This window comes from Hibiscus syriacus, unplaced genomic scaffold, assembly GCF_006381635.1.
Source record: "Hibiscus syriacus cultivar Baekdansim isolate YM2019G1 unplaced genomic scaffold, ASM638163v2 tig00013040_pilon, whole genome shotgun sequence".
Classification (NCBI taxonomy): domain Eukaryota; kingdom Viridiplantae; phylum Streptophyta; class Magnoliopsida; order Malvales; family Malvaceae; genus Hibiscus; species Hibiscus syriacus.
In genome coordinates this window covers 1,874,470-1,887,709 of record NW_024062296.1, presented here as the reverse complement: position 1 = coordinate 1,887,709, position 13,240 = coordinate 1,874,470, and the positions used below count along the sequence as shown (strand labels likewise).

General features: G+C 31.1%; 1 non-coding gene across 1 annotated transcript; it reads right to left on the bottom strand.

The window, feature by feature from the left end:
• Positions 1 to 12,889: 12,889 nt before the first annotated feature.
• On the bottom strand, positions 12,890 to 12,995 carry LOC120205807. Its single transcript, XR_005524059.1, has one exon. It is a non-coding gene; the product is annotated as a small nucleolar RNA R71 (small nucleolar RNA).
• Between the last annotated feature and the right edge of the window lie 245 nt (positions 12,996 to 13,240).

Genomic DNA, 13,240 nt, shown 5'->3' with positions numbered 1-13,240 from the left:
TACATAATAATATTTCTTTGTATGTAGTGCAAACTGCTAGAGTATGAAATTGAGATAAATTTCGGGATCGAAGCAAATTGAAAACAAATTATTAAACTTAAAGCTTAGCGAGGCTTATATTTTGACTTAAAAATAATGTATCAAAGTGAGTGCAGTTTATTTATTTAATTATTCTGATCTCAACCTCCTAATATTTTTAAAGTATGATTTAATTCTAATTATAGAATATTTCTATAATTCTTATACAAAAGTCTAGGAATGATTTTTGAGTTTGAATTACCCAATATATTTTATATTATATTTTCTGAAATGATATCAGAATGATTTTACAGAATGATTCTAAAGAATGATGTTTTTAATGATAAAATATTTCCTAAATGTATATGTGAAGATTTATGGATGGTTTAGGGTATGAACTACCCAAATTATATTTTTACGATGATGAATCAAAAATGAATCTGATTTGGAAATATGAATTATTAAATGAATATTGATTTCAAATTTGTTTGTTTATAATGCCTCGCTAAGTGTATACTTAGCATGTGATGATTTTCACGTGTAGGTTAAGAAAAGAAAATGAAGTAAGGAGTGGAGCTTGGCATCAATCAACAAAGAATAATTCCAGGTATCAGTAATGACATCCTACTCTTTTAAATTTTTTAGATGCCATGTATACGAGTAAGAAATGTTTGATATATATTATTATGAATAGAAATATGAATCTAAGTTTTGTGATTTAGATAAAATTTATATTTTATTATAATATAGAAATATTTTAAATTAAAAAGTTATTAGGCAACTTACCTTATGAGAGAAAACATTATAGAACTGTCTAGTTATTGCCTGAAACTGATATTGATTTAGATGTTTAAATACAATAATCTGATTTTATGTGATAATATTATTCTATAGAAATGATTAAGTTAGATAAGTTTTAAAAATTGAAATTTGTAATAGTTTTCAACTATAGTATGTTTGTAAATGTTGCGTGACATCTTTGACAATACGGGTTTAAATTGTATACGGGTTAAGGGTTAAGGGTGTTACATTTATTGGTATCAGAGCTACAGATTTAGCCGATTCTAGTTTAAACTGTGTTGTTTTTGTGTTGAAAAGTGTATACATTTATTGATGCCAATACTTAAAGCTTTAGAAAGTTGTTTGGACCAATTTTTAATTTTGTGAAAGTTGGTGTTTTATTAGGCAATTTTGAAAAAGTATGGGGTTGATGTGTAATTATTCAATTGTAATGCCCTTAACTCGCATTGTGTACTATTACTAATTAAATATATCACATCAATTATTCAAAAACACTTCTTAACCCAAAATGGGTAAAATTTTGTTTCTTTAACAAGTTTCCAAATTAACATTTATTATAATTAATTAATCAGAGAAAATCAAAATATAATACTCCGACTTCTATTTCAAATCTGGTTTCCAAGCAGTAACAGGCAATTGTTATCTGTTTCATATAATAAATAAAATTGTCTAAGCAATATCAGATTTAAAATCCAATAATTAATATTTAAAACATTATTTATTGTAATAATCTTTATTTATACAATTGATATTCATTTTATAGACATTTCTTGCTTGTATACATGCCAACTAAAAAATTTAGAACACAATAGGATGTCACTATTGTTACCTGTAAACATTCCTTGGTGATTGGTGTCAAGCTTATCTCCTTACTCTCATCGATATTTTTTACCTAGGCGTGAAAAACATCACACGCTAAGTTTATACTTAGTGAGGCATTCATATAAATATTCAGGGCAATACAACATATAAATGTAAATAATAATAATATTCAATGCATTATGATCACTTTACCTACATTTTCAATCATGCTACTAATATTGACATGATATGAATCACATATAAATTCTTACCAATATAATTGTCTTTATTCCATTATATGAGCTTATTCACATGTATATCGATTATTAACCAATAAACCATAGCCTAATTTAAACCCTGACGAGCCTAGGTACTCGAGTCAAATATGATCCGAAATGCTTGCACATAAGGTCGTGCCCACCACCTGCACTAAGTGTCTTAGGTATACACTCTAATGTTAAATCAAATATGAAACATAAGGTTGTGCCCACAACTTCCAGTAAGTGTCTTGGATCTAGGTATGCAACTCTGCTTCTAGACTCTATGGCATGCCAACTATACCCTCAATGACTTACTTGGGCTTATAGTATATTTTTATTCCATCCATGGCAATGTATATCAATATAATTTAATATTGGGCAGTTCATACAGGAAACAACTCGCAATAAACATCATATATAATAACCAGTGATCATTGCATTTTATATTCAACCTTTGACATATTTAAAATATGTCCAATATATGATAAATGACATAAATATCATGCCAATAAAATCAAGGTAGACTTACAACAAGTCTTCCTAATGATGTATAACACATCCATGTATAATATTATGCATGCATTGCACTCACTTTTACACTTTATTTACAAGTCAAAATATAAGCCTCACTAAGCTTTAACTTGATCCTTTGCTTTCGATTTGGTTCGATCTCAAAATTTATCACAATTTCATATTATGACAGTTTGCACTACCATTAAATAAATAGTAATATATTGTAATTTACACACTTAAAAATATTTTTTTGCACCACTGGAAACTAGACTCAAATACGAATCTAACCATATAAGGCACTTGTAATTTATACAATATATTGTGAATTTTCAAAGTTAACTTACAAGTTGTTTTGAGCAGAATTTGCTTTCCTGTTTTTTAACATATAATCGATTAAAAATTCATATCTTTTTGTATACCCCTCGAAATTAGTAGACGTTTATTTTATAAAAAAACTACAGTGATATAATAATTCAACTGTATCATAACAATCCTCTAATCATTTTTTATTTTTTATGGTGATTTTCTAAACTTACTGTTCATATCATAAAACTAGGCATATTTCACTAATTTGCAATTTTAGCTTATTCACTAATTCTATTAGCTCACCAAATGCACATATATGTGTAAATCACAAAGTCACATAACATTAGGAGTCATTTCTTATCATAGGAACTCTATCATTAGCTCATTGAAAGCCAATGTGTATTCGATAGCATAAGTACAAATTAACTATGCACTCACCTTGTGTCCTTAGCTTACAACCTTCCCTAGAAACTAACATTTCATCCTTAAGCTTCTCATTAGCTTTAATATTGTTTGATCATGATTTCAGGCACATAATTTAATGAGAATCATTTACAAAACATATGCAATTCAAACCACATGTTAGAATCTTACTAACATATGCACACATTAGTAAATAAATTCCTAACAAATCTTTCGATGCTCATTCGATACAAATTCCATGTCACAGCAAAAATATTGATCGTAACACCTCTATTTGACCATTCAAGTTCATTTTTATCCAAACTTCACAAGACATTTTCATTTAACTTTCCAACTTTTCCATATATGTGATTTGAACCTCAACTTTTCCCAACTTTCCAAAATAATCCAATTTCACATTCTAACATCAATTTCAACACTCTAACACTAATTTCAAACATAATCCATCAACTATTGAATAATTACACATTGATCCCATAATTTTCCAAAAGTACCAAATAGGTCCCCTAACTTTCATAAAATTACAAAAGGGTCTCAATAATTTCTAAGGCTTATAGAATTCTTCCTACATCATTTTTAACCCTTAGATAATTTTCAATAGTTTTCTCACTTTCAAAAGCTTAGGTCGAATATCTTAGGGATAGAATTTCATAATTTCACTTGATTTCAATTTGATTCAAGCATGAAATCAACCTCTATTCAACATTTTCTAGTCTCTACAATTAAACCCCTAACATAAAAAAACACTCTATGTGGTTTTAATCGTCAATCAAGCATGGAAATGATTTTACAACATCAAAAACCTTAAAATCCATCATCAATTCATGAAATCATAACATGTTCATAAACCCTAAAATTTGGGATCTAAGAGCATGCAACAATGGTACCAAATTATAGAGCTCTTTGAATAGAATAACTTGGGGTTTAGGCTGAAAACACAAGAAACATCTCTGGGTTGTTTTATTCGTCAATCAAGCTTGGAAATGACTCTACAACATCAAAAACCTTAAAATCTATCTTCAATTCATGAAACCTTAACATGTTCATAAACCCTAAAATTTGGAATCTAAGTATTCAAACAAGATTAGCATGCAATTATGGTACCAATGATAGAGCTCTATGAATAGAACAATTTTCTATTTCACACTTTAATCCAAAAACATAAGGAAATTACTTGAAAAAAAAAATAAAATTTTTCTCCATACCTTGTGAAGACCATGTCCATGGTTGATTTTGAAGAATAATTACCATAAAGTTTCTAGTTAATTTCATGTTAATTTGTCATTTGTTAAGCTTAATTTAATTTAAAATTCATTTAATGGGAAATTACAATTTTAAAATTAATGAAACTTGATAATTACATCCATACCTAGCCACATGTTACTTATCATCTTTCCAAATTCAAAAATGAACAAATTATTATGCCCTTTACAACTTTGCCCATGCACTTTTCCAAAAATTTCAATATTGTCATTTTCATCTAGTGGTCCAAATTGAACATGAAAATAAATTCTCAAATCTAATGATCCATATTATTTTCCATTATTTTAAATTATGGAAATAATATTTCTAAGCTTAATTAATCATCCTTCAAAATTTCTCAAAGTTTCTATTCGATATGATTTACCAAAATTTTATCGGACTTTAACACTTTATAAATTTTAATGCAAAATTTGTATCATAAATTTTATTGCCACAAAAACGTTCTTAGGGTGAACTATTCATTTATGGGATACAATTTCTTTTTGGGAAAAATTAACACTTTGGTCCCTAAACATTTCCCAAGTTTATATGTTAACCACTAAACATTAAAAAATTTATGTTTTGATCACTAAACAAAATTTTGTGATGTTACAATTCTTCCCCCTTAACAAAAATTTGTCATTGAATTTTCAATACACGCATGATGTACACAGATGAGGATACTGCTTTTTCATATCTTGTTTTCTGTTCCAATTAGTTTTTCCAACTTTTGATTTCTCAAATGAACTTTAATAAGTACTAATTTCATAATTCAAATTTTGATTGAATCTTAATATCCCCTGTTGTGATAACATCAGAAGTATTTGATCGATACTTTAAGAATCATTTATCACCACTTTAATAGAATATATATTTTCCCTTTAAATCCTAATAAGACTTTTATTGTTCGACAGCTATCTTGAGATTATCTTAAATAATCTTTACCTGTTACAAAATTCATTGTAACTCGTTCCTATTCCCACTATAGGATGGAAATCGGTTACAATAATCTAGAAAACACTTGATGCTCTATTTTAACATGTTGACATATTGTTAAGTGTATAAAAGTACTATATTTTCTACCATTTCACCGATAATTAGTGCTAGATTCAGAATCATTTTAGTTGCATTATTAGCCATTCAAGAATAATTTCATAGTTCCTTCACAGTTAAGTTTGATACTACAATTTGGTTGATTTTATGGAAAAAATGCTATTGGTGTGTGTAAATTTGTGCAGATTAGGAATCTCATAAGCAAGCAGAAAATGTTGTGGCATTTGAAGTTGACTTTTAAAAGGTCTACCTCATTCAAAATAATCATGACATAAGGGGATAAGCCCTAGAAAATTGGATATTCATGTAGAATTTAAGGAAGAAAAGAAGTCTTATTTGCAAGGGATTTGAGCATAAAGATAAAAGAGATTTACTCCTTTTATTAAAAGAGATTTATTACCACTTTTATTAAAGATAATTATTCCCTCTTTTATTCCAATTAAAATGCTTTATCAATAACCAAAGTTAACCTAATCATCCTCTATGAATATTAAAGAGGCGTAACAAGAGAATAGGGTGGAGGAGAGAGAGAAAAGATAGACATACATCTTCATTATTTCATTTTGATTTTTGTTGTTGGAAATTCTTTATCTTGTTTTCCTTTTTCACCCAGCCATGAACTAAATTTATTTGGCTTGGGTTTTTAGGTTTTTGTGGTTGTGAAAACTTTTGGTTTTGTATAAGTTCTTGATTGCGGTTTAAATTCAAAGTTTGTTCATTCTTGGTTCTTTAATTAATTTCAAGTGAATTGGGAGAGGATCTCGAGAGTTTATCCATTTATCTAATATCGAGAGAGTTAGATTAACGAAATAAATGAGCATGATCTTTATTTGAACGAACATTGGTGAAGGTTTATCCATCTTAGGGATAAGATTCATATTTTAATGGATAAAAGGAGGGCAAGATCGGTTGTTGTTCACGCATGGTTAACACAGGGATATATCACCAAGGCATACAAAATTTACTAGTCCTTCGATTTACGAATAACAAGAAGGAATTGAAGAACACTTTGTCGAGCTTTGAAAGAAGGAACCCAGTTTCTAAGACAATAATATTATTTTCAGTTGCCATGGAAATAAATTACTTAGACTTTCTATACAGTTGTCACACCACTAATCACGACAACCTGACATGATCTCTTATCTTATCATACTCTACTTCTATTTACTAATTGACTTATTTTAATTGTTAATTCTAACCCTACCATCACCAATTTATATTTTTTATAGTAAAAGAAGTTAGAATATATAGTTACACAAATCCCTGTGGAGACAATAACTTTTCTATACTATAACATGCGACGTGTACACTTGCATCAATTGCGAAACACTTATATCAAGCAACAAGTTTTTGGTGCCATTATTGGGGACTAGCAATAATGACTTTGATTTTTATTTCTTACACTATTAGTATTATTTTTGTTTTTCTTTTTCTTTTTGGATTCAAGGGCCTTACAATTGGTGGTTTTACATCTGTGTATGACCAGATCGAGACCGACTTCATCGAAATATCCATTTCAACCCAAAATCGAGCAAATATTTCATAGAAGAAGAATACAATGAGCAATAATGAGAGACTAACTCGTTGATCCATTTGGTTAACACAATTGCTGTTCACGCATGGTTAACACAGGGATATATCACCAAGGCATAGAAATTTTACTAGTCCTTCGATTTACGAATAACAAGAAGGAATTGAAGAACACTTTGTCGAGCTTTGAAAGAAGGAACCCAGTTTCTAAGACAATAATATTATTTTCAGTTGCCGTGGAAATAAATTACTTAGACTTTCTATACAGTTGTCACACCACTAATCACGACAACCTGACATGATCTCTTATCTTATCATACTCTACTTCTATTTACTAATTGACTTATTTTATTGTTAATTCTAACCCTACCATCACCAATTTATATTTTTTTATAGTACAAGAAGTTAGAATATATAGTTACACAAATCCCTGTGGAGACGATAACTTTTCTATACTATAACATGCGACGTGTACACTTGCATCAATTGTGAAACATTTATATCAAGCAACAAGTTTTTGGTGCCATTGTCGGGGACTAGCAATAATGACTTTGATTTTTATTTCTTGCATTATTAGTATTATTTTGGTTTTTTTCTTCTTTCTTTTTGGATTCAAGGGCCTTACAATTGGTGGTTTTACATCTGTGTATGACTAGATCGAGACCGACTTCATCGAAATATCCATTTCAACCCAAAATCGAGCAAATTTTTCATAGAAGAAGAATACAATGAGCAATAATGAGAGACTAACTCGTTGATCCATTTGGCAACCCAAATGCTGTTTGTCGCAATGGCCCTTCTAGTGGTCCCGGGTTTACGTTCCGACTTGGATTAAGTGATGGAGTCACTACTGATCATTTTTCAGACACCTCGATCTTACCCATTTACTTGGTCTGCATCTTACCAGAGAATTGTCAGGTTCAGGAGTCCTCTACGATCTAGGAAGGATGAGCACCCTTGAATCGCACTTTAGGTACCACACGATTACCCAGTTATCCTAAATGCAAAAATTAGAAATTTAAATAAGAATTTAAATTTTATCTGAATTTCTTACCTTTGACAATCGTTTGAAATTTAATTGGATTCCCTAAAAAATAAAACCTAAAATTAAGAAAAAAAATAAATGAAAAATAATGAAATAAATAAAAACATACAAAATGAGAAATAAAAAGTGTAGCCTTGATTAGAGGGAACCTAAAACAAAAGAAAAGAAAATAGTTTATTGTGAATTTCTTACCTTTGACAATCGTTTGAAATTTAATTGGATTCCCTAAAAAATAAACCTAAAATTAAGAAAAAAAATAATGAAAATATGAAATAAATAAAAACATACAAAATGAGAAATAAAAAGTGTAGCCTTGATTAGAGGGAACCTAAAACAAAAGAAAAGAAAATAGATACATTAAAATAATAACATAAATTAAATATAATAAAATAATAATAAATATTAAATGTAACTAGAATAGAAATTAAAAAAAAAAGATGAAGCAATGAAATTCCTTACAAAAGGACAAAGGTGAAATAATTAGTAAATAAAGTTAAAAGAAATAAATCTAAATTATAAACGAACTAAAAATAGAGGTATTGATTAAATGAACCTGAAAATAAGAAAAATAAATAAATTAGAATGTTGTGTGAATTAAACTATGAATCGAATAAATTAAATAAGTAGTTGAAAAATAAAGGACTAAAATAAATTAAATACAAATTTGCATAATCAAAATGAAATGAACCAAATGAAAGAACCCAACCACGATTCTCGGGAAACTATAAGGGTCAGATCCATGATTTTGTCGAAAGGAATGAGCCAAAATTACGTCGTTTTGATAGAATTATAAAACCCCCTTTTTAGCCCTTTTTCATCTTTTTTTCATTTTACTTTGTTGGTTCTTTCTTAAGAGAGAGATAGGCTCTGCCTTCTCTCTAAAAAGAAGATGGAAACCATCGCTTCCTATCATCGGTCATTACCACTGGTGGACTGACAACCGTCGTTGTCACTATTGATGGGCACAAATTACACAGAGGGATTCACCTCGACGAGGAGAGTACGGATCTGGGGTCTGTTTCTCCTGGTGATGCTATGATCGTCGGGAAATAGCCAAAGATCATCCAGATTTCCTCCTTCTGATCCTCCATTGTCCGTCGTTGGATCATTGCGGTTATGAGATATGTTACTCCCACTATCCTTCTCTCACTTCTTCCCGTTCAGATTCGCTTATGGAGTCCCCTATCACCAGTGAAACCACATGTTGAACGGTTAGAGCTTTCTTCTTCTCTTTTTTTAGTTTACTTCATTCTCACTCTCTTTTATTTCCTATGATGCAGTTCAATCATCAAAAAACCTCACCGGAGTTCGCTCACATGAGAAGAAAAGGAAAGAAAGAAAGGGAAGTGTTTAAACAATATTTTATTGATTGGAAATGTTGAGTATAATGGTTATTTTTTTTCTTTCGAAATCGCCCCTTTCCCTACTATTTTTGTCCATTTCTACATGAAAACATCCCCCTTTTACATTGAAATTTAGGATTTTCATATCCCATTGTGATTTGATTCGAATATCCCTTGAAATTGTATTTCCTCTTTTGTCAAAAATATGATTTTCTTGCCAAAATGATAGAGATAACAGAGGAGCAAGGATGTCCTTCATCAGTGCATGGACACGTGAAGTTGGTTGTTGGGTGCGTTGGAGTCGCATGTGTCCAGCACGCGAGTGCAAGCTGGAGACACCTTGGAGGTGGTTGGAGTGTTTATCCCCTATGGTTTTCATTTGCTGGTTTGTATCTTGGGCTTCAGGGCTTTTTGTGAATTGATCAATAAACTGGTCCTGTAAAAATGAAAGACCATTAGTACCCACTCATGAAAACGTTAGTAATATGTAATAAAATAATAAATACTAATAATTAGTAATAATTATAACGACCATTAGTTAATATAGTAATAAAAATAATACAAGTACTAAATATATAATATAAATAATACTACAATAATAAATAATATACTATATAGTGATAAATTACATATGAAATTAATATTCAATGCCTAGTAAGTAGAATAAAAAAATAAAAAAATGAAATTTAAATTTTATCCCAGATAAAAATGGGAGTCTACAGTTGCCCCTCTTTGTCTATTTTCCTGTAATGATAATAGGACAAATATATAACGACATAAATTTTTGTCTGGTTCTCGAAATGGATTCTGAAAAAAAGCTTGCTCTTCTGGTGTTGAGATGTTTGTTTTTCTTCAAGATCAAATAATCATTCTCTAAGTTGGATATATTATAACCTTGGAGATATTTGACTGGAGACTAGTTCCTCGTTGCGAGGCGCAGTTGATTAGATCCTCGATCTCGATATCCTCTAGCGCGGAGTTGAAATTGTCTTTGAGAATTTTGACTAGACTATAGTTACTTGTTGCTATCATGCAGTTGATATGCTCTGAACTTGAACACTTTGGTTAACAGATAGCTCTTCTCAACTTAAGCTATGTTGTGAGTGACTTCTCTATAGCGAGTTAGTTTTGGACTGTGAAGTAGTTCCTGATTGCTATTGCATGGTCACTATGCCCTCAAGCTGATTGGAATCGAAATCAGAAGATTTCGCTTGACAAATAGCTTTTCTCGCCTTAAACTATGTAGAATTTTGCCTGAGAAGTGGTTACTTGTTGCCAAATCACAATCAACCTAGGTCTTTTTCTTGGCTAAAAGACCTTGGTTCAAATTTGGACCGGATGGTAATTCCTTTTAGCTACCATACGACTAATGTGTTATACTCTTGAGCTGAGTGGAAACGAACTTGAAAGCTTTAGATCGACAAGTAACTCTTCTTGCCTTAAGCTATGTCAACTTATTGCCAAATCACAATCAACCTATTTTTTTTATCTTGGCTTAAAGACCTCGATTTGAATTTTGATCGAAAGATAGTTCCTTGTTACCACTATACGGTCGATGTGCTCTTGAGCTGTGTGAAATCGAACTCGAAAGCTTTGCTCGACATATAGCTCTTCTCATTTTAGGTTATGCCAAAATTTGATTGGGAAATGGTTCCTTGTTGCAAAAAATCGCAGTCAACCTAGGTCTTCTTCTTGGATTGAAGACCTCGGTTTGAATTTTTACCGGAAGGTAGTTCCTCATTGCCACCATACAGTTCATGTCTTCTCAAGTTAAGTGGAATCAAACTCTAAAGATTTTCCTCGACAAATAAATCTTCTCGCTTTAAGCTATGTCTAATTTTGAATGGGAAGTGGTTCCTTGTTGCCAAATCGTATCCAACATTGGTCCTCTTCTTAATTTAAAGACCTCAGTTTAAAAGTTAACCTAAAGGTAGTTCCTCAGAGCTACCATAGGGTCAATGCACCCTTGAGCTGAGTGGAATCGAGCTTTGAACCTTTTGTTTAATAAATAGCCCTTCTCACTTTAAGCTATGTCAAATTTTGATTGGGAAATTGTTCCTTGTTTCCAAATAGAAGTCAACCTTATTTTTCTTCTTGGCTTAAAGTCCTAGGTTTAAAATTTAACCGGAAGGTAGTTCCTTACTACTACCATGAAATTTATACACCCTCATACTGAATGGAATTGCACTCAAAATATTTTTTCAACAGATAGCGCTTCTCGCCTTGAGCTATGATGTGAAAGGTTCCTCTAAGTGAAATATGGCTCTCATTTGCATGTCTAAGCCAAACAAGATGACTTCCATTCGCGATTTAAGCCAATCTTGATTCTTTGGATGACTCCCATTTGCGTGAAAGCCAAGCAAAATGACCAGAAAGTATTTCCTTGTTGCTACCTTACGGTCGATGCATTCTCAAGTTGAGTTGAATTGAAAAGGCTTTGGTTAATAGCTAGCTCTTCTCACCTTGAGATATGTTGTAGATGATGCCTCCCCTTCAAGGGTCTAAGCAGAATAAGATGATTCCCTTCACTGTAAGCCAGTATTGATTCTTCATATGACTAACTTCATCAGAAAGCCAAGTAAGATATTATTCAGGTGGTTCTCGTTCTCATGTTTAAACAAGGCGGGATGCTTTTTGGATGATTCAAGTGCAATTTCCTTGGCTCGAACAATCTTTAAAATTGTGTATGTATATGTGTATATGTAAATGTGATGTCATGAATGTAATGTCTTAAAGTATGCCTAAAATGTAAATGTATCATTTTTTGCATTCTCATTTTCGAAGAGTAGTCTTAATCTTCTTTTATCAATCTTGGTCTCTCTTTTGTTTGAGCTAATCTTGCCCCAGCACTAATAGCTTCATGGGAAATATATGATTTTCTCATATTTACTCCTGATTATGTGGATTAACTTTAATCTTGAGATTCTTAATAAATACTATAATTAGTAATAATTATAGCTATCACTAGTTAATATAGTAATACAAATAATACGAATACTAAATATATAATATAAATAATATACTATATAGTGATCAATGACATATGACATTAATATTAAATACTTAATAATTAGAATAATAAAAAAAATGAAATCTAAATTTTATCTCGAACAAAAATGGGTGTCTACACTATTGGCAACCCAAATGTCGAATCAAGAGGAGGATGAGCTTTAGTGGATCGACCTGTTCAAGTAAGGAAAAGACCCATTCGAGATTACTTAGAGCAACAAAAATTAGGGAGTTGTCACACCTGAAATAGAAGCCGCCTACTTCGAATTAAAACCAATGATGTTCAATATGATAAACACAATTGGTCAATTTGGTGGATTGACAACAGAAGATTCCAGATAACTTCTCAAATCATTCCAGGAAATTTACAATTCATTCAATCAATAAGGAGTCCATGAGGATTTCCTAAGGCCAAAATTATTCTCGTATTCACTGTGAGATAGGGGAAATCGTGTTGGAATAGTATCCCATCAGAATCTTTAGAATCTTGGATTGATTTATGTCGTGATTTCCTTACTAGATTTAGTTCAACAAATATAACTGATAAATTGCGTAACGACATCACTTCTTTTCAGTAGGAAGATGATGAATCCATGTACGAGGCTTGGGAGCGATATAAGGAGCTTTTACACAAATGTCCCATGCACAGATTCCCAGTATGGACGCAAGTGATGATGTTCTACAACTCAATAAATAAAAACAGGAGGATGATTCTAGATGCTTTGGAAAATGTCATGCTCATCAACAAGTCACCAGAGGAAGCAATGGAGATTCTAAATTATCTCACCAAGAATGATTATCAGTTCCCAAATAAAAAAAAGAGGAGGAGTGAGACGTAATGCCACAATAAATGAGCTTGATTCAATTGACACTATCTCTGCACAGTTCGCTACCTT